Source organism: Pristiophorus japonicus, chromosome 8 (genome assembly GCF_044704955.1).
Source record: "Pristiophorus japonicus isolate sPriJap1 chromosome 8, sPriJap1.hap1, whole genome shotgun sequence".
Lineage (NCBI taxonomy): Eukaryota > Metazoa > Chordata > Chondrichthyes > Pristiophoridae > Pristiophorus > Pristiophorus japonicus.
The window spans coordinates 161,031,810-161,054,189 of record NC_091984.1 but is presented as its reverse complement, the minus strand read 5'-3'; the positions used below and the strand labels follow the sequence as shown (position 1 = coordinate 161,054,189).

At 49.6% G+C, this 22,380-nt stretch overlaps 1 protein-coding gene across 3 annotated transcripts in view; it reads left to right on the top strand.

Moving 5' to 3' along the window:
* Positions 1 to 22,380, top strand: part of LOC139268787 (roquin-1-like) — a 395,945-nt gene that overhangs the window by 12,258 nt on the left and 361,307 nt on the right. The window contains exon 2 of one of the 3 annotated variants that reach the window (XM_070887480.1): positions 10,930 to 11,029. The exons of 1 other annotated variant lie outside the window; for it this stretch is intronic. The gene's annotated coding sequence lies outside the window, so the exon portion shown is untranslated. Of the gene's footprint in view, positions 1 to 10,929; positions 11,030 to 21,156; positions 21,177 to 22,380 lie in introns of those variants that run through there. One more of the 3 variants, XM_070887482.1, reaches the window with a different exon arrangement.

Below are 22,380 nucleotides of genomic sequence, written 5' to 3'. Positions count from 1 at the left end.
GGAAATGTTACAAGGACACCCTCAAAGGCTCCCCGATAAAGTGCAACATCCCCACTGACACCTGGGAGTCCCTGTCCAAAGACTGCCCTAAATGGAGGAAGTGCATCCGGGAGGGTGCTGAGCACCTCGAGTTTTGTTGCCGAGAGCATGCAGAAACCAAGCGCAGGCAGCGGAAGGAGCGTGCGGCAAACCTGTCCCACTCACTCCTTCCCTCAACGACTATCTGTCCCACCTGTTACAGGGACTGTGGTTCTCGTATTGGACTGTTCAGTCACCTAAGGACTCATTTTAAGAGTGGAAGCAAGTCTTCCTCGATTGCGAGGGACTGCCTATGATGATGATGGTCAGGGCGGGGCTTGATAAGTGTGTTCTCAGCCCTGGTTAGTGGCGAGAGGTTTCCTACAGATTGCTGGTGCTGTTGTTGTGACAGGAATCTGTTTCGCCCACACAGGCTTCCTGTTGTAAGATCACAGTGCATTTTCTTTTTTGAACTGCAATGAGATAGCGAGATTTCCCCCCCCCCACCCAGTGCTCTGATCACAGGGCCGTGGATTCCTAAAACTGACTGAGTACATCTCTGAGTCATCGGCAAAAGCACTGTTCTCAAGATCAGTGAATAGTTTTGCTACAGGTGTACAAACCTCTGGTTAGACCTCATCTGGAGTGCTGCACTCAGTTCTGGGCAGCCCTCCTTAGCAAGGGTATATTTATTTGCCTTGGAGTGGGTGCAATGCAGATTCATCAGAATGATACTGGGTCTAAAAGGTTTCAATTATGAGGACATCTTGTATAGACTAGTCTTGTATTCCTTTGAATATAGAAGATTAAAGGCTGATCTAATTGAGGGGCTTAAGATGATGAAAGGATTTGATAGGGTAGATCGAGAAAAACGATTTCCTCTGGTGGGGGGAGTCCAGAACCAGGGGGCGTCATCTTAAAATTAGAGCCAGGCCGTTCAGAAGTGTTGCCAGGAAGCAGTTCTTCACACAAAGGGAAGTGGCAATCTTAAACTCTGCCTCCAAAAAACTGTGGAGGCTGGGGGCCAATTGAAAATTTCAAAACTGAGTGCTAGATGTTTGTTGGGTAAGAGTATGAAGGGTTACGGAACCAAGGCGGGTTAAGATCCAGATCAGCCATGATCTGATTGAATGGCAGAACAGGCTGGAGGGGCTGAATGACCTCCTCCTGTTCCTATGCCCCTAGAATCAGACAAGGAATGACATACTCGATTACTCAAACAGAAAGAAAAGTCTAACCCCGCTGCCCATTCCATGTGTGGAGAAGGATTTCCTGACAGCAGTCCTAAACTTGCCTTTTGCGAGTTTGGAACTTTTACCTCCTTTGTACTAATAGATTATACACCTGTCACCATGCTATCATGCCATTTAGTCATGGTGTAGCCTCCCTGATAAAGTGCACCATCCCCACCAACATCTGGGAGTCCCTGGCCAAAGACCGTCCTAAGTGGAGGAAGTGCATCTGGGAGGGTGCTGAGCACCTCGAGTTTCATCGCCGAGAGCATGCAGAAATCAAGCGCAGGCAGCAGAAGGAGCGTGCGGCAAACCAGTCCCACTCACCCCTTCCCTCAACAACTATCTGTCCCACCTGTGACAGAGTCTGTGGCTCTCGTATTGGACTGTTCAGCTACCAAAGAACTCACTTCAGGGGTGGAAGCAAGTCTTCCTCGATTCCGAGGGACTGCCTATGGTGATGAGTTTGTGGTCATTTCTTGGATCGATACCATTGCTTTCTTATAAATATCTCTGTAAAATCACATCTTAAGTATCTTCCTTCCCAGCTTGAAGAGCCCTCAGTCTCTCATTGTAACCCCCGACACTTGTGGTTCATCTCTGGATTCCCTCCAGAGTCTGAATGTCTCCCTTGTGTCTCGGTGACTAGAACTGGTCTTGGTGCTCACGGTGAGGTCTGGCCAGTTTAAGCATGATCTCCTCCAGCTTGTGGTAGCGGGAGTGAATGTTTACGGTGGTGGATGGGGTGCCAATCAACGGGCTGCTTTGTCCTGGGCGGTGTCAAGCTTCGAGAGTTGTTGAAGCCGTCCTCATCCAGGCAAGAGGAGATTATTCCATCACACTCCTGACTTGTGCCTTGTGGATGGTGGAAAGGCTTTGGGGAGTCAGGAGGTGAGACACTCACTGCAGAATACCCAGCCTCTGACCTGCTCTTGTTGCCACAGTATTTATGTGGCTGGTCCAGTTAAGTTTCTGGTCAATAGTGACCCCCAGGATGTTGATGGTGGGGGATTCGGCGATGGTAATGCCTTTGAATATCAAAGGGAGGTGGTTAGACTCTCGCTTGTTGGAGATAGTCATTGCCTGGCACGAATGTTACTTGCCACTTATCAGCCCAAGCCTGAATGTTGTCCAGGTCTTGCTGCATGTGGGCATGGACTGCTTCAGTACGTGAGAAGTTGTGAATGGAACTGAACACTGTGCAGTCATCAGCGAATATCCCTACTTCTGACCTTCTGATTTAAGGAAGGTCATTGATGAAGCAGTTGAAGATGGTGGGCCTAGGACACTGCCCAGAGGAACTCCTGCAGCAATGTCATTTATTATTTTTAATGTTACAAAGAATAGGTAAATCTGGCTGTTCTAACAGTAACCTGTTCATTCTTGTACTTCATTTAAAATAAACCAAGTTCTTGATTTTCCTTTGGACCTGTCTCATCTGTCTGCCTTCTGAAAGAAAGGGGATCACACATGGGGCATTAATGAGATTGCACTATCCAGCACACAATCAGGAGTTTCATTGTTGCAACCGCAGCTCATGCTATTGTGTAACTAGCTATTGGGCAGTACGTTATTCCCCTGATCATAGAAAGAAAGACTTGCATTTATATAGCGCCTTTCACGACCACCGGATGTCTCAAAAGTGCTTTACAGCCAATGAAGTACTTTGGCGTGTAGTCAATGTTGTAATGTGGGAAACGCGGCAGCCAATTTGCGCACAGCAAGCTCCCACGAAGAGCAATGTGATAATGATCAGATAATATGCTTGTTGTGTTATGTTGATTGAGGGATAAATATTGGCCAGGACACCGGGGATAACTCCCCTGCTCTTCGAAATAGTGCCATGGGATCTTTTGCGTCCACCTGAGAGAGTAGAAGGGGCCTCGGTTTAACATCTCATCTGACAGTGCAGTGCTCCCTCAGCACTGCACTGGAGTGCCAGCCGAGTTTTTTTATGTGCTCAAAGTGCGAATGGAGTCCACTTACAGGAGTGCCTGATGGTGCTGAATCAAACTTGTCACTTTGACATTTACATGTTCTTTTCTCAGGTCTGCATGTTGAATGTAATCAGTGGGGATCAAAGAGCTTACATTGTACAGCAAATAGAGAATAATGGTTATCCAGGATTTAAGTGGCCTCGGACGATTTCCTACATTAATACTTGCGGTATATAAATGCAATTTGTTGTTATTCAGGCTGGAATCTAATCGAGGGGTTCAGCGGGTTTATATATAGCATTACAGATACCCCGGGAGTGAGTTACAGGCTGGAATCTAATCGAGGGGTTCGGGGGGGGTTTTGTATATAGAATAACAGATACCCCAGGAGTGAGTTACAGGCTGGAATCTAATCGAGGGATTCAGTGGGTTTATATATAGAATAACAGATACCTGGGAGTGAGTTACAGGCTGGAATCTAATCGAGGGGTTCGGGGGGTTTATATATAGAATAACAGATACCCGGGAGTGAATTACAGGCTCGAATCTAATCGAGGGGTTCGGGGGTTTATATATAGAATAACAGATACCTGGGTGTGAGTTACAGGATGGAATCTAATCGAGGGGTTCGGGCAGTCTATATATAGAATAACGGTTTAAAGAGATGCATTTATATAGCACATTATATAGCAAATGTCGCGAAGATCTTCAGATACAAATCACAGATTTTATGCAAGGAAAGGTGGCAGCCATTTGTACCCAGCAGAATATTACAAACAGCAGTGAGATCATTTGATGTGTTTGTGGTGGTCTTGATTGAGATAGACATCTTTTCTGGGACACGGTGAGCAATCCTTGCTCTTTAAATAGTGCAACAGAATCTCGAATAGCTTTTGGGAATGGCAGTAATTTTAAAAGTAGGTCTCAGCGAAACCTGAACTCAGCAGCCCTTCTAAAATTGCTGTTCTCTTCTGGCAACTTGGCACCAGGTGAAATCTGTGATCGGCTCTCAGACAGACACTCGACGTGCTACTGAAGGTTATGAGGAAGCATGGTGCTTTGGGAGCTGTGGGACTCATGCTAATCTGTCAGAGCTCAGAGAGGGAGGTGGTGGGCGGTCTGGGGTTATTGGTGTAACTGAGTCTGTCAGTGATCGGAGAGGGGGGGTTCTGGGGTTATTGGTGTAACTGAGTCTCAGTGATCGGAGAGGGAGGGGTCTGGGGTTATTGGTGTAACTGAGTCTCAGTGATCGGAGAGGGAAGGGTCTGGGGTTATTGGTGTAACTGAGTCTGTCAGTGATCGGAGAGGGGGGGTCTGCGGTTATTGGTGTAACTGAGTCTCAGTGATCGGAGAGGGGGGGTCTGGGGTTATTGGTGTAACTGAGTCTGTCAGTGATCGGAGAGGGGGGGTCTGCGGTTATTGGTGTAACTGAGTCTCAGTGATCGGAGAGGGGGGGTCTGGGGTTATTGGTGTAACTGAGTCTGTCAGTGATCGGAGAGGGGGGTTCTGGGGTTATTGGTGTAACTGAGTCTCAGTGATCGGAGAGGGAAGGGTCTGGGGTTATTGGTGTAACTGAGTCAGTCAGTGATCGGAGAGGGGGGGTCTGGGGTTATTGGTGTAACTGAGTCTCAGTGATCGGAGAGGGGGGGTCTGGGGTTATTGGTGTAACTGAGTCTCAGTGATCGGAGAGGGGGGGTCTGCGGTTATTGGTGTAACTGAGTCAGTCAGTGATCGGAGAGGGGGGGGTCTGCGGTTATTGGTGTAACTGAGTCTCAGTGATCGGAGAGGGGGGGTCTGCGGTTATTGGTGTAACTGAGTCTGTCAGTGATCGGAGAGGAGGGGTCTGGGGTTATTGGTGTAACTGAGTCTGTCAGTGATCGGAGAGGGCAGGGCTTCATCAAACGTCCCGCATTTTCCAGGGTCACGGTGGGGACACCATCATGTGTCCGAGGTTGCTTTTAGATTGGTAGCTACTCTGGCCAGATCCAGGGTCGTGTGACGCCTGCAGTCACGTTAGCAGAGCTGCTTGCCCAATTCCCATTCCTTCCAGAGAAATGCAAATTGAAGGAGAACAGAGGTGGGCGGTGATGGTCGGCGAGAAGGGTAACGTGACGAGATTGTTGAATACAGCCCGTTTTTTCAAGTGTGTGACTCACGTTTCACCCTCCGCAAACCTGAGCTCATCCAAAACTCGGCCGCCCGTGTCCTAACTCGCACCGAGTCATGCTCACCCATCACCCCCTGTGCTCGCTGCCCCGTGTTCTAACTCACACCGAGTCCCGCCCACTGTCGAAATCTTGACTCTCAATTTAACTCTCAATATAAGATTCTGACACAAACAGCTCCGGTAGATGTTTCTTTAATAAGTTTTACTTGCTGCAAGGAAAAGCCTCACTCAGTTAAAGGCTGGGCGAAGACTTCTACAGTGGTACAAAATCACAATATCTTTATACAGAGGAACAAGCAAATTATGGTTCCATCACGCGTATCAGTTCTGCCCTTGCGGTCAGCAAATAAGGAGTTCTTCAATCACTTAATTAACACTACATCCTTGCTTTAGTCTTTACATATCTATGCAAACTTTATCTGGTACTTCTAAGGTTTAGCATAGCAACAGTTATTAGTAGGGAGTACAGCAGGACATTCACACAGATGGCTCCTGCTTTTCTTAATTTAGTCAACTATTAGTCAAGGTTAGTATGTTTATGCAGAAGCATGCTGTCTGCTGCAGGGGCTTCTGGGAGAACCGAGACTCCATTTTGTTTTATTTCAAAAGGGTACATTTAACAAGAAATGTAACTTCTAAAAATACATTTCCATGCCACCCACCACCCCCTGTGCTCACTGTCCCATGTCCCAACTCGCACTGAGTCCCACTCACCCATCAACCCCAGTGCTCACTGACCCGTGTCCTAACTCACACCCATCACCGTGTGCTCGCTAACCCGTATCCTAACTCGCACCGAGTCCCGCTCACCCATCACCCCTGTGCTCACCGACCCATGTCCTAACTCGCACCGAGTCCCACTCACCCATCAACCCCAGTGCTCACTGACCCGTGTCCTAACTCGCACCGAGTTCCGCTCACTTATCATCCCTGTGCTCGCTGACCCGTGTCCAAACTCACAACAATCACACTGTGCTTGCTGTGCCGTGTCCTAACTCACACCCATCACCGTGTGCTCGCTAACCCGTATCCTAACTCGCACCGAGTCCCGCTCACCCAGCACCCCCTGTGCTCGCTGACCCGTGTCCTAACTCACATTGAGTCCCGCTCACCCATCACCCCTGTGCTCGCTGACCCGTATCCTAACTCGCACCGAGTCCCGCTCACCCATAACCCCCTGTGCTCGCTGACCCGTGTCCTAACTCACATTGAGTCCCGCTCACCCATCACCCCTGTGCTCGCTGACCCGTATCCTAACTCGCACCGAGTCCTGCTCACCCATAACCCCCTGTGCTCGCTGACCCGAGTCCCGCTCACCCATCACCCCGTGTGCTCCCTGCCCCGTGTCCTAACTCGCACCGAGTCTCGCTCACCCATCACCCCGTGTGCTCGCTGACCCGTGTCCAAACTCACAACAATCACACTGTGCTTGCTGTGCCATGTCTTAACTCACACCCATCACCCTGTGCTCGCTAACCCGTATCCTAACTCGCACCGAGTCCCGCTCACCCAGCAGCCCCCGTGCTCACTGACCCGTGTCCTAACTCGCACCGAGTCCCGCTCACCCATCACCCCTGTGCTCACTGACCCATGTCTTAACTCACATCCATCACCCTGTGCTCGCTGACTCGTGTTCTAAATCACACCGAGTCCTGCTCACCCAGGGTCTGGGGTTATTGGTGTAACTGAGTCTGTCAGTGATCGGAGAGGGGAGCGGTCTGGGGTTATTGGTGTAACTGAGTCAGTCAGTGATCGGAGAGTGGGGGCGATCTGGGGTTATTGGTGTAACTGAGTCAGTCAGTGATCGGAGAGGGCAGGGCTTCACCAAACGTCCCGCAGTTTCCGGGGTCACAGTGGGGACACCATCATGTGTCCGAGGTTGCTTTTAGATTGGTTGCTACTCTGGCCAGATCCCAGGGTCGTGTGACGCCTGCAGTCACGTTAGCAGAGCTGCTTGCCCAATTCCCATTCCTTCCAGAGAAATGCAAATTGAAGGAGAACAGAGGTGGGCGGTGATGATCGGCAAGAGGGGTAACGTGACGAGATTGTTGAATACAGCCCGTTTTTTCAAGTGTGTGACTCACGTTTCACCCTCTGTAAACCTGAGCTCATCCAAAACTCAGCCGCCCATGTCCTAACTCGCACCGAGTCCTGTTCACCCATCACCTCCTGTGCTCGCTGCCCCGTGTCCTAACTCACACCGAGTCCCGCTCACCCGTCACCCCCTGTGCTCACTGCCTCATGTCCTAACTTGCACCGAGTCCTACTCACCCATCACCCGCTGTGCTCGCTGACCCGTGTCCTAACTCGCACCGAGTCCCGCTCACCCATCACCCTGTGCTCGCTGACCCGTGTCCTAACTCGCACCGAGTCCCGCTCACCCATTACCCCTGTGCTAGCTGACCTACATTGGCGGCAATACCTCGATTTTCATATTCTCATCCTTGTGTTCAAATCGCTCCATTGCCTCGCCCCTCCCGATCTCTAAAATCTCCAGCCCAGAGCTCTCTGTGCTCCTCCAATTCTGGCCTCTTGCGCAGCCTTGATTTTTGTTGCTCCAATATTAGCGGCCCTGCCTTCATAAGAACATAAGAAATAGGATCAGGAATAGGCCACCTGGCCCCTCGAGCCTTCTCCGCCATTCAATACGATCATGGCTGATCTGATCAAGGATTCAACTCCACTTCCCTGCCCACTCCCCATAACCCTTTATTCCCTTATTGCTCTAAAATCTGTCTATCTCCGCCTTAAATATATACAATGGCCCAGCCCCCATAGCTCTTTGGGGCAGAGTATTCCACAGATTTACAACCCTCTGAGAGAAGAAATTCCTCCTCATCTCTGTTTTAAATGGGCGGCCCCTTATTCTTAGACTATGACCCCTAGTTTTAGTTTTCCTATGAGTAGAAATACCCTCTCTGCATCCACTTTGTCGAGCCCCCTCATTATCTTATAAGCTTCAATAAGCTCACCTCTCATTCTTCTGAATTCCAATGAGTAGTGGCCCAACCTACTCAACCTTTCCTCATAAGTCAACCCCCTCATCTCTGGAATCAACCTAGTGAACCTTCTTTGAACTGCCTCCAAAGCAAGTATATCCTTTCGTAAATATGGAAACCAAAACTGTACGAAGTATTCCAGGTGTGGCCTCACCAGTACCCTGTATAATGTTAGCGTCCTCGTCCAGGCCAACATCCCCAGCATTCTAGCACTGACCACACTTGACCAGCTCTGCTGGGCAGGCCACATTGTTCACATGCCCGACACGAAACTTCCAAAGCAAGCGCTCTACTCGGATCTCCTACACGGCAAGCGAGCCCCAGGGGGGAGGCGAGGAAGCGTTTCAAGGACAACCTCAAAGCCTCCTTGATAAAGTGCAACATCCCCACCGACACCAGGGAATCCCTGGCCAAAGACCGCCTTAAGTGAAGGAAGAGCATCCGGGAGGGCGCTGAGCACCTCGAGTCTCATCGCCGAGAGCATGCAGAAACCAAGCACAGGCAGCGGAAAGAGCGTGCGGCAAACCTGTCCCTTTCCTTCAACGACTATCTGTCCCACCTGTGACAGAGACTGTGGTTCTCGTATTGGACTGTTCAGCCACCTGAGAACTCACTTTAAGAGTGGAAGCAAGTCTTCCTCGATTCCGAGGTACTGCCTATGATGATGAAATATTGGCCAGGGATAGTGCCGCGGGCTCTTTTATGTCCAGCTGAGAGAGCAGACGGGGCCTCGGTTTAACGTCTGATCCGGAAGACGGCCCCTCCAACAGTGCAGCGCTTCACTGCACTGCACTGGAGTGTCAGACTAGATTTATGTGTTTGAGTCCCTGGACTTGAACCCACAACCTTCTAACTCAGAGGCGAGAGTGCTGCACACTGAGCCACAGATGACATCATTTGAAAGTGAATAGAAACATTTGAAAAGGAAGTGTCATGAAATGATATGGCGAAAGGTCAGGGAAATCAGCCGGTAACTCCACTTCAAGAGCCAGCACCTCTCAGCACAGGCATGATGGGCCGAGTGGTGCTCACATGCTGCCATTTGTACCGTTCTTGATCTCCGAGACAGGCCGCCCTCCAGTCGGTTATTTTTCGGCGCCTTTGACAACAAGCTCGAAGTATTCCCATCGGCAGCACGTGACCAATGAGCTGAGATTGGGACGGGCTGGTCAGATTTGGGCTGCAGCAACTCTGCGTTATAAGGTTGTTTTGGTTCTGTAACCTACCATGTCATAGAAACATAGAAAATAGGAGCAGTAGTAGGCCATTCGGCCCTTCGAGCCTGCACCGCCATTCAATATGGTCATGGCTGATCCTCTATCTCAACACTATATTCCCACTTTTCCCCCATACCCTTTGATGCCTTTTGTGTCTAGAAATCTATCGATCTCCCTCTTAAATATATTCAGTGACTTGGCCTCCACAGCCTTCTGTGGTGGAGAATTCCACAGGTTCACCACCCTCTGAGTGAAAACATTTCTCCTCATCTCAACCCTAAATTTCCTACTCCGTATCCTGAGACTGTGACCCCGTGTTCTAGATTTCCTAGCCAGGGGAAACATCCTCCCCGCATTCAGTCTATCCAACCCCGTCAGAATTTAATATGTTTCAATGAGATCCCCTCTCATTCTACTAAACTCTAGTGAATACAGGCCTAGTCGACCCAATCTCTCCTCATATGACAGTCCTGCCATCCCAGGAGTCAGTCTGGTGAGCCTTCACTGCACTCCCTCTATGGCAAGTATATCCTTTCTTCGGTAAGGAGACCAAAACTGCACACAATACTCCGGGTGCAGTCTCACCAAGGCCCTGTATAACTGTAGTAAGGCATCCTTGCTCCTGTACTCAAATCCTCTTGCAATGTGAGCCTGAAGTCTGCTCTCTGTATAGATAGAACTGATGCTGATTGGGAACCTGGACTGCCTCCGGTGAAAACCGGAGCTTGTCTACACCAAGCTGGGACTAGATTTGTTTCCAGTGCAGCCCGGCACTGTTCACTTGTTGCTGGTATTTCCTGTTACACAATCATGAAATGTTTCACACAAGCGCTGTGTCAGTCCCTGAGAAACATGAGTTGGTGTTTTTTGATAAGGAAGTTCCCTGCCCCTATTCTGTTGCTTCCTTGTTTTAAGTCAGTCTTTGTTGACTGTTGCTGCGGTGAAGTGAATTTGCGGCGCAGCAGTTGCAGGGCACGGCGTGGCCTTTGTGTCTTGTCCAACGTGTTAACAGAGGAGTGACAAGTTTCCAACTGTAGTACTGCTCTAGAATCTCAGGGCAGGGAGCAGCAATAAAAATCTATGCAGTGTGCGTAGTTACAACTGTCTGAGGGTGCTGACCTTCCGTTGCAAACACACACAGGGTAATGTGGCCGTTAATCTGGGTTCACTTTAAATCTGTCAGCCCCCCTGAAGTTTCTCGGCAGTTCTTTCTAATCTGGTTTCTTGTGGTCTCTGTGAAAGCGAACTAACCATGGGTCTGTGTGACTGCCTGGCTCTCCTAGATGTCTGTGATGTCTATGATCCATGCGTGTTTGTATCCTGTGGGACAGAGCTTCGTAATGCTGAATCCTTTTACAGATCACTGGTGCTTTGCTGCTGTTTGTTGTTCCCGGGAGGATGGGCTGGTGGCGAGGTTAAGACTCCAGATGAGGGGAGTAGCTGCGGACAGTGGACTCGGGTAAGTCTGGATTGGCAATCGTGACATTTCGGTGTGTGCCGGCTGAGAGTTGCTGTGGAGCCAATTTCATCAAATCCAAACAGTCAGTGGAGAGGAAGGATGAGGGGGCATGGCTGGAGTTTGAATGTTTGTAACGCATGAAAATTCATTGAAAACCTCAACAACTAATATTCCCCATCATAACCTCAATAACTAATACAGGTATTCCCCATCATAACTCAATAACTAATATCTCCTATCATAACCTCAATAAGTAATATAGGTATTCCTCATCATAACTCAATAACTAATATCTCCTATCATAACCTCAATAAGTAATATAGGTATTCCTCATCATAACTCAATAACTAATATCTCCTATCATAACCTCAATAAGTAATATCTCCTATCATAATCTCAATAATTAATATCCCTTATCCTTTCTACAATATGAAGATCAGAACTATTCACAGTACTCCCAAGTGTGGTCTAACTAAGGTTCTATACAAGTTTAACGCAACTTTGCTACTTTTCAATGAACCCCAGAGCTTTGTTTGCTATTTTTATGGCCTTGTTCACCTGCGTCGCTACTTTTACTGATTTGTGAATCTGTACTCCCAGATCTCTTTGCTCCTCTATCCCATTTAGACTCTTATTACCCAAGCAGTATATGGCCTCTTTATTCTTCCTACCAAAATGCACCACACACACTTATCTATGTTGAAATCCATTTGTAAATTACATGCCCATTCTGCAAGTGTATTAATGTCGTCTTGGTGGTATTTCTCCAGCGACTTGAGGTGTCTACTGTACATGGTCCATGCATACAGGTGGGCGGGCATTACTACAGCCCTGTAGTTAAACCTCGAGTCTCATCGCCGAGAGCATGCAGAAATCAAGCGCAGGCAGCGAAAAGAAAGTGCGGCAAACCTGTCCCACCCACCCCTTCCCTCAACCACTATCTGTCCCACCTGTGACAGGGACTGTGGTTCTCCTATTGGAGTGGAAGCAAGTCTTCCTCGATTCCGAGGGACTGCCTATGATGATGATGATAACGGCTTCTTGTATTTTGTCGCTTTATTTGGTGGTCGTCCGTAAATTTTTTAATTGTACTTCCAATTTCTGAGTCTAAATTGTTTATGTAAATTGTGAACAACAGTGGTCCCAGCACTGTGGAACATCACTTTCCACCTTTGTCACCTTTAACGCCCGCCCCAGGAAACGCCTGATAAAACCAGGCGGTCCCAGGGTGAGGCAGCGGTATTGGCACCATTTTTAAATGGAGGGACGAGGATCCTACATTGCAGGTCATTTTGACTACAACAGTTGCGCACATAATGCTGCGTGAAGCTCCAACTTGCAAACTTCACTTCTATCTGCCATTACATTGCCCTTACAACTTCAGTGAGAGAATTTAATGGGGGCATTGCTAGTTTGCTAGTGTATCATGCTCCACGCTATTGTCAGACGGTGTCAAGCTAGAGGAAGGGCTCTTGGCCATGTCGGCCCACGGATGAGGAGAGGCCGAAGACATCCGGGGAGAAGGGCTTACCCCCCCACAGATTTACAGGCACCAACACTCAGATCTCCAGCTCTCTGAGGAACAATGTGTGAGAAGGCTGTGTTTCTGAAAGGAAGTGATGACAGAAATATGCCATCTCCTACAGGCAGACCGATGCGTGAACCACTCTGGAGGCAGCCTTCAATACTCCCCTCAACAGGTATCCAAATTCATTGTGGTGTGCTGCATGTTGCACAGTTTGGCCACCATGGGGGGTCAGGCATTGCCAGTGGGGATGACATGCCCACCTCAGGAGGAGGAGGACGACAAAGAGGAGCTTGGCGAGGCTCCCATTGGATAACCACCCTATCCACGGAGGAGGCAACATGGAGATTCTGCCGGACCAACACTTGCACGTCTCCGGCTCCTAAATGGGGGAAACTGAGGGATGGAGCTAATACTGGACACATCTCCGGTGAACGTTGGAATGATGCACAAGACACTACTGGCAAATGATTGAGTCATAAAATTTACTGCAACAAAGTCACAAAAACTCCCCCCACCAAAATAAAACCAGACAATATACACTGTTATGTTGCACAGCACTAAACAACAATGAAACTTTTTTACCGCCGCAAATTTCGGCTCAGGTGGGCGCACAATGTCCGTTGTGTAAACCTGACTTAACGGCAACGCTCCTCCAACTTACATTTTCGCCGAAACTTGCAGTCGAAGGTGCTAACTATTTTCAGGCGCTAACTTTTAACGCCACACCACGATTAACGCCCCGAAATGCAAAAAGCCCAAAATCCAGCCCTTAGAGTTTTATTCACTTCATAGATTTGGTCACATATTTCTTCCTCCACTTCCCTTTCACTATTAGGTGGTCTGTAGCATACCGCTTTAGCATGATCAATCCCTTCTTATTTTTTATGTCAATCCATATGGATTCTATTTCTATCTTAATGTTAAATTATGTGCCTTTTTTCTATTGCCATTGTTATCTCTAATTAGTACAGCTACCCCACATGCCACCTTCCTTCTTTATCCTTTCAAAATACATTAAAAACTAGTGTTTCCAGTTCTCTCGTTTTGTTTCAAATTATGTTGGGGAATATTAGTTATTGAGGTTATGATAGGGGATATTAGTTATTGCGGTTATGATGGGGAATACCTGTATTAGTTATTGAGGTTATGATAGGAGATATTAGTTATTGAGGTTATGATAGGGGATATTTGTTATTGAAGTTATGATAGGGGATATTAGTTATTGAGGTTATGAGAGGGGATATTACTTATTGGATATAGAGGCACTGGAGAAGGTGCAAAACAAATTCACAAGGATGACGCTACAACTGAGGGGATATCAGGAACGGTTGAACAGGCTGGGGCTCTCTAGAAAAGAGAAGGCTGAAGGGTGACCTGAAGTGGTCTCTAAGATTATGAAGGGTTTGATAAGGTAGATGTAGGGAAAATATTTTCATTTGTAAGATAGTCAATAATAAATCCAATGGGGAATTCAGGAGAAGCTTCTTTACCCAGTGAGTACCACAAGGGGTAATTGTAGAAACATAGGGCCCAAGTTTCCACATGATTTGCGCCTGATTTTTAGGAGCAACTGGTGGAGAACGGACTATCTTAGAAATCGCAATTCTCCACATTTTTTTTTCTGCAGTTTTAGTCAGGTAGAACAGTTCTACTTTGGAACAGAATTTTTTCTTCAAAAGGGGGCGTGTCCGGCCACTGACGCCTGATTTGAAAGTTTCCACAGTGAAAACGTACTCCAAACTAAAGTAGAATGGAACAAGTGAAGATTTTTGTCGAACTGAAAAAACCTGTTCTACACATTAAAAAATCAGGCGCAGGTTACAAATTAGGCGTCCAGAACGAGGTGGGGAGGGGGGGCGGGGTGGGGGGAAGGGAAGTCATTAAATTCTATAATAAATCCTTATTTATACTTATACAAATATTATACAAATAAATCCAACCTGAATAAACATTTATAAGCAAAGAAAAGATTAAATAAACCATCTTCCTACCTGTGTGAAAGTGCTTCAGGCAGGCCTTTCGGGACCGAAGGCTGAACGGGCCGCCCGAGACTCCCCAGCACCAGATTTACAGGTAGGTGGCGTTGGGTCGGGTTGGGGGGGAGGAGAGGGGAGGAGAGGGGAGAGGGGAGGAGAGGAGAGGGGAGGAGAGGGGAGGAGAGGGGAGGGGAGGGGAGAGGGGAGGAGAGGGGAGGAGAGGGGAGGAGAGGGGAGGAGAGGGGAGAGGAGGGGAGAGGAGGGGAGAGGAGGGGAGAGGAGGGGAGAGGAGGGGAGAGGAGGGGAGAGGAGGGGAGGGGAGGGGAGGGGAGGGGAGGGGAGGGGAGGGGAGGGGAGGGGAGAGGAGGGGAGGGGAGGGGAGAGGAGAGGAGAGGAGAGGAGAGGAGAGGAGAGGAGAGGTCAGGTCGGATCCAGTCCGGGAGCGGGAGTCGGGTCGGGTCCAGTGGGGGGTCGGGTCGGGGGGCGGGAGTGCAGCGCGGGTCGGGTCCAGTCGGGGGGGCGGGGAGCGGGGACAGGAGTGCGGGTCGGGTCCAGTCGGGGAGGCGGGGAGCGGGAACAGGAGCGCGGGTCGGGTCCAGTGGGGGGGGGGGTGGGTCGGGTCGGGGGGCGGGAGTGCAGCGCGGGTCGGGTCCAGTCGGGGGGGCGGGGGAGCGGGGACAGGAGTGCAGGTCGGGTCCAGTCGGGGAGGCGGGGAGCGGGAACAGGAGCGCGGGTCGGGTCCAGTCGGGGGGGCGGGGAGCAGGGAGCGGGGACAGGAGTGCGGGTCGGGTCCAGTCGGGGAGGCGGGGAGCGGGAACAGGAGCGCGGGTCGGGTCCAGTGGGGGGGGGGGGGCGGTCGGGTCGGGGGGCGGGAGTGCAGCGCGGGTCGGGTCCAGTCGGGGGGGCGGGGAGCGGGGAGCGGGGACAGGAGTGCAGGTCGGGTCCAGTCGGGGAGGCGGGGAGCGGGAACAGGAGCGCGGGTCGGGTCCAGTCGGGGGGGCGGGGAGCAGGGAGCGGGAACAGGGGGTCGGGTCGGGTCCAGTCGGGGAGGCGGGGAGCGGGAACAGGAGCGCGGGTCGGGTCCAGTGGGGGGGGGGGGCGGGGGGTCGGGTCGGGGGGCGGGAGTGCAGCGCGGGTCGGGTCCAGTCGGGGGGGCGGGGAGCGGGGAGCGGGGACAGGAGTGCAGGTCGGGTCCAGTCGGGGAGGCGGGGAGCGGGAACAGGAGCGCGGGTCGGGTCCAGTCGGGGGGGCGGGGAGCAGGGAGCGGGAACAGGAGCGCGGGTCGGGTCGGGTCCAGTCGGGGAGGCGGGGAGCGGGAACAGGAGCGCGGGTCGGGTCCAGTCGGGGGGGCGGGGAGCAGGGAGCGGGAACAGGAGCGCGGGTCGGGTCGGGTCCAGTCGGGGAGGCGGGGAGCGGGAACAGGAGCGCGGGTCGGGTCAGTCGGCGGGGGGCGCGGTGGGTGTCGGGTCTGGTCCGGAGGCGGGGGGGGAGCGGGTGTCGGGTCTGGTCCGGAGGCGGGGGGGGGGGAGCGGGTGTCGGGTCTGGTCCGGAGGCGGGGGGGGAGCGGGTGTCGGGTCTGGTCCGGAGGCGGGGGGGGGGGGAGCGGGTGTCGGGTCTGGTCTAGAGGCGGGGGGGGGGGGGGGGAGCGGGTGTCGGGTCTGGTCTGGAGGCGGGGGGGGAGCGGGTGTCGGGTCTGGTCGGTGGGAGGAGCCTTATTCACGCAGCCCTAGTGAGGCCATTCAGCCAGGGCTAGGGGCTGCGTGCTTCGGGCCCCTCCCACACAGTTTGGCGCCTGGAGCTACTGCACTTGCGTGCCCACTGTAGCGCGCATGTGCAGAGGTCCCGGCACTGTTTTCAGTGCAGGGACCTGGCTCCGCCCCCCCACAGCTCGTGCTGACTGCGCCAAGGGCCAGAGGACCTGCAGGTAGGTGGAGAATACCGAGGATTTTTTTAGGCGCACTTTGTGGCGCGAAAAACGGGCGTCCAGGTCGGGACTGCGCCATTCTAGGCGCGTGTGGAAACTTGGGCCCATAGAATCATACAGCACAGAACGAAACCATTCAGCACATCATGCCTGTGCCAGCTCTTTAGTAGAGCTATCCAATTAATCCCCCTCTCTGCCCTTTCCCTGTAGCTCTGTAAATAATTTCCCTTCAAGTATTTATCCAGTTCCCTTTTGAAAGTTACTATTGAATCTGCTTCCACCGCCCTTTCAGGCAGCACGTTCCAGATCACAACAACTCGCTGTATAAAAGGTTTTTCCTCATAACGCTTCTGGTTCTTTTGCCAATCACCTTAAATCTGTGCTCTCTGGTTACCGACCCTTCTGCCACTGGAAACGGTTTCTCCTTATTTACTCTATCAAAGCAGTTCATGATTTTGAACACTTCTATCAAATACCCTCAACCTTCTCTGCTTTAAGGAGAATAACCCCAGCTTCTCCAGTCTCTCCACATAACTGAAGTCCCTCATCCCTGGTACCATTCCAGTAAATCTCCTCTGCACCTTCCCCGAGGCCTTCACATCCTTCCTAAAGTGCGGTGCCAGAATTAAAATCAATACTCCAGCTGAGGCCTAACCGATGTTTTATAAAGGTTTAGTATAACTTCCTTGTTTCTGTACTCTTTCCCGATATTAACAGCCAGGATCCCATGTGCATTTTTAACAGCCCTCTCAACTTGTTCCTCCACCTTCAAAGATGTGTCTACATACACCCCCAGGTCTCTCTCTTCCTGCAACCCCTTTAAAATTGTACCACTTAGTTCATATTGCCTCTCCTCATTCCTACCAAAGTGTGTCACTTTAAACTTCTCTGCATTAAATGTCATCTGCCACATGTCTGCCCATTTCACCAGTCTGTCTGTGCCCTCCTGAAGTCTGTTACTATCCTCCACATTGCTTACTACATTTACGAGTTTCCTCTCATCTGCAAAATGTGATATTGTGCCCAGTATACCCAACTGTACAGTTGAGGCGAATAGCATTGATGCATTTAAGCGGGAGTTTGGTAAGCACATGAGGGAGAAAGGATTAGAAGGATATTCTGATAGGGTTAGAAGATGGGTGGGTGGAGGTTTATGTGGATATACATGCCAGCATAGATCCGTTGGGCTGAATGGCCTGTTTCTGTGCTGTACACTCTATGTAACTATGTAATCTCAATAACTAATAGCCCTCATTATATCTTCAATAACTAATATCCTTCGTAATAACCTCAATAACTAACAAGTTATTAATATCTAATGAACTTGTATCTCCCCATCTGTGGTTGATAATGAAGAAGACCGCTGTAGATTCAGGAGGATATCAATGTAATGAAATTAAATCCGAAGAAATGTGAGGTAACATATTTGGGGAGGGCTAACAAGGCAAGGGAATCCGGTAGGACATTGAGAAGTGTAGAGGAACAAAGGGACCTTAGAGTGCATGTCCACAGATCCCTGAAGGTAGCAGGCCAGGTAGATAAGGTGGTTAAGAAGGCATACAGAATACTTGCCTTTATTAGCCGAGGCATAGAATACAAGAGCAGGGAGATTATGCAAAAGAACATAAGAAATAGGAGCAGGAGTAGGCCAAATGGCCCCTCGAGCCTGCTCCGCCATTTAATACGATCATGGCTGATCCGATCCTGGACTCGGGTCCACTTCCCTGCCCGCTCCCCATAACCCATTATCCCCTTATCGTTTAAGAAACGGTTAATCACTGTCTTAAATTTATTCAATGTCCCAGCTTCCACAGCTCTCTGAGGCAGAGAATTCCATAGATTTACAACCCTCAGAGAGAAGAAATTTCTCCTCATCTCTGTTTTAAATGGGCAGCCCCTTATTCTAAGATCATGCCCTCTAGTTGTAGTCTCCCCTATCAGTGGAAACATCCTCTCTGCGTCCACCTTGTTAAGCCCCCTCATAATCTTATACATTTCGATAAGATCACCTCTTATACAGCTTGAACGGTATAAAACATTAGTTAGGCCGTGACTAGAGTACTGCGTGCAGTTCTGGTCACCACATTACAGGAAAGATGTGATTGCACTAGAGGGTACGGAGGAGATTTACGAGGATGTTGTCTGGACTGGAGAATTTTAGCTATGAGAAAAGATTGGATAGGCTAGGGTTTTCTTTGGAACAGAGGAGGCTGATGGGAGACCTAATTGAGGTGTATAAAATTATGAGGGGCCTAGATAGAGTGGATAGGACAGAACTATTTCCCTTAGCAGAGGGGGTCAACAACCAGGGGGCATGGATTTAATGTAATTGGTAGAAGGTTCAGGGATGTGAGGGGAAATTTCTTCACCCAGAGGGTGGTGGGGGTCTGGAACTCACTGCTTGAAAGGGTGGCAGAGGTGTAGATACTGGATTCTTTTCCCTTCAATCTGTTTCAGCGAATTCACTGACACACGAACATTTTTAGTCTTAGCAACATAAGACCTTTATTAGAGATTCTCCGGCCGGGACCTGTTAAGATAAAGGGAACACCCTCGATTTGAGCCTGTCCTCCTCTCTCTTGACAAGTTCCGTAACAGTACAAAAGCTCAATATTTATACATTGTTACAGCAGAACATATTTGAGTGACACTCAGTTTATACAATCATTTGTCGACTTCCCCCATAGCATACCCAATTGCAGGCTAGCAACTCTCCAAATAGGGCGGGCTCCAGGGATGTGTTTATAGTTTCGATTTTACATAGCATTTCCTTATTTTATGGATGGTTATTAGCAGCCCCTCGTCTGTCTCATGCCTGACTTTGCTTTTTCGCGTAACTCGTGTTTGACCACAACTCTGAGTAACCCCTTTTTGTGTCGACATTGCAAATATCTCAGCTTGACATTTTCTTTTAGCCATTTTTCCATGATCCTATTCAACTGACACATTCACAATCTGTTCTATTCACATTCTCATTCCCCCCTTTTATCATTCCATGATAACCCTGGTGATTATTCCAGGAGTATCACATTCAGCCATTCGCATTCTTGTTTCTCATAATCTTCTTGATCCTCGAGTAAACTTTTAGTCTGTTGAACCAGATTCCGGGAGCTCGTGACTGTAAGAGTTTGTTCCAATTTTGCCATCATTACTTTACAATAGACATTAAAGCAACCAATAATCAGACAACAGGTAACTATTATCATAACGAGAATAACTGCTCCATGCATTAATTAAGATCCCCAGGATCCTCCAAATAACCAATCCAACCAACTATTTCCTTTCTCTGGGCCCTGCCTAAACTCATCCAGCTGCTTTTTTTATGGCATCAATGACTTGGGTGATATTGTATGATTCATCCGTGACATGTGTTATACATTTGTCACCTATAATTGTGCACACTCCTCCTTGTTGGGCCAGCTGATAATCCACGGCATAGCGGGTTTGCTGCATATACAATCTTAGTTCAGACAGCTCTCTGTTGATGGCATCCAGTCCCTTAGACGTGCTATTTCCCAAAATGGTCAATCCGCAAATAAGGTAGTTCCTATTTTTGGCACTAATTACCCCTGCTGATCCCCCTACAGATAGGGCCCCGAGGAACCCGTAGCCGAGTGATGATCCCAGCGTGATAGGATCCTCCCAATAGGCACAGAACTCCTTGCTGATGGCCCGTGTTACTATCCTTCTCTGGGTATGCCCCCTTTTGGGGCATGGGACAGTGAGTGGTCCTATAGTTCCTACTGCAAAGAGGACCGGGAGGGTCGGTGTTGCTGTCTTGAAAGTGCCGTTGAGGAGGAACACGAATCCTTCCTTAGCTCTATAACATTTTACGTCGGTGTTGCTAACACTCGTGAACTGCTTATACCACCAATTGCTAGGTTCCCTTGAATTTGAGCCCGATCCTACCAATTGGTAAGCATCAAACGGGTATGCCCATGTTTCTGAGCTGACATGAGTTCCGTTACACTGACCGCAGATAACTTGCCTTCCTGCGGTCACGTTCAGGCATCTTTGCTCGTTACAGGTACAGGTAAACTGGCCCTTACGCACTCGACAGTGCTGACGGGCACACTGCGTCTGCACACAGGTGGCGTTCCCAGGGACCAGGGCATATACACAACCCCACCCTTGTCCTGAGAAGCAAAGCGGGTAGCTTGCAATGTCCGAGCATACCACTCCGTTCTTTCCCTGGGATCCCCTGCACTCAGGATTCATGGAGTCTATTAATTCCACACATCTTCCCGGTATACCCCTTCTATATTCGCCCGTTTGTCCCTCACAGGGTGCGTCCGAGGTATCCGCCGTATATAAGTCGTGGGGGGTCCACCCAGGGGTAGCCACGAACAGGGCCTCTACTGATTGGGCTAGTGGGTAACACACAGTTCGATTGCCATGCAATCGGGTATGGGTCTGATAAAATAAGTTATCCTGTAGCCCTTCTAGTTCTGCTAGGATAGCACAAGATAGCACAATTATACCTGCTAGCTTACACACGCTTAAATAATTTGAGACGATATTTCACATTAGTTAACAATAAGATAAGGATAGATCAGAAAACTGCTTGTTCCTTTCTCCTGCCGTGTTCTTGACGTTTTTCTTCCTGCCCCAAGGATGTGGTTTATTCAGCTATGGAGGAGAGGAAGTCTGGAACAGAAACAAGGGTTAAGACGACCAGTGAGAGGCTCATTATGAAGTAATAAGTTTACAGTGGTGCAGGTAAACCCAGGCACTTCTCCCTTCAACCTTAGCTGCGGTGGGGGTAGTGAGTAACACCTGAAAGGGCCCCTCCCATCGTGGCTCTAGTCCCTTTTGAATCCATTTCTTAATCAGGACATACTTTCCTGGTCACACGAGAGATGATTCGGGTAACACTGGGAGGTCAAGGTGAGCATCTCGAACCTGGTTGTGGGCTATTCGCAGAGCCTGAGTCAGGGCAAGAATGTAGGTAGTCATTTCCTCAGTCATGTGGTGAAATTGGACAGTGGAGGGGACATTCTGATTCCATGGGGTCCTAAGGGGCCTACCATAAATGACCTCAGCGGGGGTCAGTCTAGCCTTACCGGTGGGAGTAGTTCGGATCTGGAATAGAGCTATGGGAAGGAGTTTAAGCCAATTGAGTCCGGTTGATGCTACCAGTTTTGCAAGCTTGGTTTTAAGAGTTTGATTAGCACGTTCAACTAGTCCCGCAGCTTGGGGTCGGTAAGCACAATGCAGCTGCTGGTTAATGCGCATCTGGGAACAGAATTCTTTGTTAACTTGGCCAATAAAGTGAGGGCCATTATCGGAACTCAGTCGAGCTGGGATACCATATCTGGGAACAATTTCCCTCATTAACACCTTAACAACAGTTTGAGCCTTATTGTCCAGGGTAGGGTAGGCTTCAATCCATCTGCTAAACACATCTACTATTACTAACACATATTTGTAACACTGAACTTTTTGCAACTCAATGTAGTCCAATTGCAAGGTCTCAAAGGGACCTTCTGGTAGGGGCGTCTTACCCCAATCACAGGGGACTCCCCTTGATTATGTTGCTGGTAAACCAGGCAACGGCTACTGATGTTCTGGGTGAGCGCCTGGAGTCTAGGGTGCCACCAAGTGGCCAAAAGCGTGTCACTTGTTGTCCCTGCTCCACAATGAGTAGCAAAATGCATACATTCAATAACCCATAGGGCCAACTCGTCAGACATGCAAGTCTGTTCCGCGGTAGTGGTCCAGAGTTTAGAAACATTGTCATAAGTACATCCATAATCTTTCCACAACAGTTTATCTTTTTCAGGAGCGTCCTCCTGTGCTTTTATGACATCTTGGATGGTTGGCATTGGTTTTTCCGAGGCTAACTTATCCTTGGCAGGACTTTTAGTTTGACTCATCATTCTAGGCACCACCATTTGTTGTCCGCAAGAGGCCTGTTTAGCCT